At 46.6% G+C, this 4598-nt stretch overlaps 1 non-coding gene across 1 annotated transcript; it reads left to right on the top strand.

Annotated features, from left to right (window-relative positions):
* The first annotated feature begins 3435 nt into the window (after positions 1-3435).
* LOC116085443 lies at positions 3436-3538 on the top strand. The gene has a single exon (XR_004116555.1). It is a non-coding gene; the product is annotated as a U6 spliceosomal RNA (small nuclear RNA).
* Positions 3539-4598: the final 1060 nt, after the last annotated feature.

Genomic DNA, 4598 nt, shown 5'->3' with positions numbered 1-4598 from the left:
GATGGGTAGCTAGTTTCTTTGCCTTCTGTGTCCTGAAGTCACGAAGTCACTCAGCCTCCGGTGAGCCCCGTGAGGCCATGCTGGCAGGCAGGAACAGTGAGCTGGAATGGAGGGTCAGGGCCACCTCCTTGTAAGCCATCATGGGGGTATGGGGGTGGTCTCTGATCTTGGGGGATAGTACAGGAGGATCCTCCAAGTCCTTGGGAAGCGGCTTGCAGGCCAGGAGGCCTCTGCCTGTTTCCTCAGGCCCTGTGTCTGCTGATCACCTTTCCTGGGGAGTGTTTTGACACAGACACACACCAACCAACCAAACCAACCACAACCCTCCCCAAATTCAAGGCCTATTCCTCTCTGACTTTGGTGTTTGCTTTTACCCTTCAGGTAGCCTGGACCTCTGCACCCATATCTCTGCTCTCCCTTGCTTCTCATCAGTCTTCTTCTCTAAAACAGGGCCTGGTAGGGTCAGTGAGGAGGAAACTGGGTGTTCTGTTTTTTTCTGGTGCCTGTCCCCTCTGATTCTTTTTCAGAATCCAGGCCAGATCCCACCACTGGGGCTCGTTCTCTGACAGAGTGGCCCAAGGCATGTTTGTTCCTGAACTCTGATCATTTTTCAGTCAGTGAGCCAGCTGTTGAGCATGAGAGCATTCTTTACAATCCATCCCAGGGCTGAGGAGACAGGTATTGCAAGCATGGGGGCATCCAGTCTTGGCAAGGAGGGTACAGTCCACTGGGGCTGCACAGTAGGTGCTAAATTAGACGCAAGACAAAGACATGATGGCAGAAAAGTCCTTTATGCTGGTCAGAGGTCAGTGTAAGAAACACCAGGGAATGACCGTGATGTGAGCCTCCGCCTTTGGCAAAGCATCATGGGAGGACTTGACCGTGTTCTACTTTGACTTCTTTGAGCTACAATGTTCAATTTGAAATGTTTTGATTTGGATTTTTTTTTTATAAACTCTCATAAAACATGGCTCCTTTTTTACTGTTGCTTCTGATTTTAAAGTGAGGCATTGTCTCAAAAACAAACAAAGGAAAAAAAAAACAAGGACTGAGGTACAGCTCAGTGATAAAGTTTGGCTAACACATGAGCCTAGGTTCCATTTTTATCAGAAAGAGAGAGAGAGAGAGAGAGAGAGAGAGAGAGAGAGAGAGAGAGAGAGAGAGAGAGAGAAAGCAGGCTTCCAGAATCATTACCAACCCCTTGCATGGCCAACCCTTGATACCTAGAACCTAGCATTCCTAAACACTGCCACCATGTGGCTGGTCGTATGAAGACTGAACAAGAGGAGGCCCTGAAAGAGCATCTTCCATTTTTACATCCCTTGCAGACAATGCCAACTACCATGAACACAACAAGTCCCTGTGTTTTGAGAGCAAACCCCTGAAGCAAAACTATCAGAGGGAACCCACCAACAGATGGCAGTGCTCAGAATCTCTACACATGACATTTCTTGGGAGGGCAGCTTTAGGGGAGGCTGTTAAAACCACTTCTGGTCTCACTGAAACTTCAGAGAGCACCAGAGGAGAGGTACTTCTCTTCCAGGCCAGATTTGTAGCACTATGAGTAGAGAAAAATTCTGGGAGCTACACTGATCTCTGGAAGGTTCCATAGTGCGGCCCATGCCTTCCAGAATCAGCACAAACACATAGCTCTAGCTAGGGGTGCTAACAGCTTGCCTCTTGATGGAGTCAGAAACTGTCACCCAGGTAGATTCCTATAATTGAGCCTGGGCAACTGAGCATGAAGAGGCTTGGCTCCACACTCAACTAGAATGCTGAACCTAGATGCTGCAACTGGATAGGTGAGGTACTCATCCAGGTCATTGTGCTGCCCATCAGGGCTGTCATGGTCTGGTTTACATAACTCATCAATCCAGACTCTCTTACGTCTGTGATAGAGTCAGGTTTCTTTGCTGCGGGTCATTTGTCCCACTTACACAAATGGAAAAAGAATTGATTGGACCTGTATTTGCTTGGTCAACACTGCAGCTTGTCACATAAAGGAGTGAGCACATGACTCAAGTTGCAGGTTTGCTAGATTAACTGTCGAGGAACAAGAGAAAGAGTCCATGCCAACATCTTTGATGGTGATGATAATCACAGAATTATTTTCCATTGCATCCTGGGTTTTCGACATTGCCCACAGTGTGAGGCACATACTTAGTTGGGAACTTGAGATTCAACTTAAATTAAGTAGACTAGAGAGAATGGTTATATATTTTAATTTAAAATATGGTTTTTTTTCCGATAGCTTTTAGTAAAATTAAATAGGGAGGGTAAAAAGAAAACCTATTGGAGTCTCTGATTTAACAGAATTCTGCTAAGAGCCAGGGCTATGACTGGAAGTCCAGCATTTATTTGATTAAGTATGCATTTGTTGAGTCCCTTTAGGGACATTGCACAGATATGAAAATGGTTATGAGTTACATGAGTATCTTCATGCAGCGCAATTTCATATGTCGTAGATCATACGTCAGTTATTTGCTACAGCCGCAGAAAGAAATCATTCCAAGCCTGTTAATCAAGAGGGCATTGTGGGAAGAAGAGATCTGAAATGATCCTCCACGGACTCAAAGGACTCTGAGAAATTAAGACAGGGGTGTCGGCGGAGACTGTAGAGTCGATGAACACACCTGTCTTACTTAGGGTTACTATTGCTGACCAAAACCAACTTGGGAATTGACCAAGCCAGCTCAGTCAGTCAACAGGGTCTCAAGGGGGAGGGAGGGAGGACTGATAAAGAAGATAAACAACTGGATATAATGATAACATGACTCGGGCCAGCGCTGAGGCCAAGGCAGCTTTATTTCTCTCCAGCCTGATTTTATATCATCCTAGCTATATCCAAAAAAAAAAAAAAAAAAAAAACATGGTCAGTTCTTAGACCAAAGACAAAGTATCAAGTGAAGTAGTAAACAAGGAGATCACACAAGATCGTAGCCAAGCAGAGCAGTAGGCAAAAGGATCCCACAAGGTAATGATTACGTAAAGTAGTAAGCAAAGCCCCATGGTCACTGTTTCTAATATTCTTATCTGGGCCTACTTCCTCGTCCGAGCCCAGTGACAAATGCTAAATTCCTAGAAGTGGCACCAAAAGCTCTCAATAGGGAAGGAAAAGGGTTTATTTGGCTTACTTTTTCCAAGTCACAATCCACCACAGGAAGTCAGGGCAGGAACTTGGAGGCAGGAGCTGATGCAGAGGCCACGGAGGAGTGCTGCTTTCTGGCTTGCTCTTCACGGCTTGCTCAGTCTGCTTTCTTATAGAACCCAGGACCATCAGCCCAGTCAAGACACTCAATGAGCTGAATCTTGCCACATCAACACTAATTAAGAAAACACCCGCCGGTTGTGGTGGCACACGTCGGTAGGATTTGCTGAAGGAGGCAGAGGCAGGAGGATCACGAGTTCGAGGCCAGCCTGGGCTACCCATTTTTTGTGCTCGCTTCGGCAGCACATATACTAAAATTGGAACGATACAGAGAAGATTAGCATGGCCCCTGCGCAAGGATGACACGCAAATTCGTGAAGCGTTGGGGTTGGGGATTTAGCTCAGTGGTAGAGCGCTTGCTAGGCAAGCGCAAGGCCCTGGATTCGGTCCTCAGCTCCTCTCAATGATTATAGCTTGTGTTGAGTTGACAGAAAAGTGGCCTGTACAGTCCCTTTAACAAAGCAAGAGAGTGTATTTGGAGAAAGACATACGGTTCAGAGCAGCTGGAATAAGGAAGTCCTGGAGGTAAAGCTTTTGGGTGATGTTATAAAAACCTATGGAAGCCAGTACCTCAGCCAGAAATTGGTCAGAATCTATTGGCCTGAAACAGGTGAAATACCAGCGAGGCTGTAATAGCAGATTCAAAATAAGACCATTGGAACACTAATGGGGAAAATAGCAAGGCCACCTCGAGATTAAAACCATCAGGAAACTGTTATCGCCCACAGAATCAGACAAGTTCAGTTCTGGGAGTCTCCAGGGAGTTAGATCCCTCATAAATATTGTCCACTGAAAGAGACCTGTCCAGCCAAAGCTAGATAGAACTACAAGGGACAGCACAGGAACCAAGCCACACAGTCTGTGTTGGACCAAAAGGTAAACCCTGGCTCCTGCCTTCTTTCTTCCAGTCTCTCACCAGGACACTGGCCAACACAGTAGGAGCTAACTGTCAAGGGAGCCTTAGAAATGTTAATTTGTAAGCGCGGGACAGGTAGCTGCAGGGCCAGGCTTCACACACGTCAAGAGCTTGGAGAAAGGGCCACAGGAAGGCTCCTTAATTGGTTATGTTCATTGTATAAGAGCTAGATATCCATATCCTGGTCCCTAAAGCATTTACAAGTTTGTCTCTGTGGCCAAAGGACTCTGAAGATGTTATTGTTGAGATGGGGAACACGTGCTGTATTCGTTGGTCAGACTGGCCTAATGTAATAACGGCGCTCCTTACAAGAAGGGCCGAGCGAGGAGTAGTCAGAGACATGAGGATGGTGTGATTACCAAAGCCGAGGCCAGAATAGTGCGCTCTAAAGAAGCCAGGATCGCTTTTTTGGCTCTCCGGTCGGCACCATGGCGGTCGGCAAGAACAAGCGCCTGACGAAAGGTGGCAAGAAGG

Source organism: Mastomys coucha, unplaced genomic scaffold, assembly GCF_008632895.1.
Source record: "Mastomys coucha isolate ucsf_1 unplaced genomic scaffold, UCSF_Mcou_1 pScaffold9, whole genome shotgun sequence".
Lineage (NCBI taxonomy): Eukaryota > Metazoa > Chordata > Mammalia > Rodentia > Muridae > Mastomys > Mastomys coucha.
Note: the sequence above shows the minus strand (reverse complement) of the source record. Positions and strands in the feature narration are given on the sequence as shown.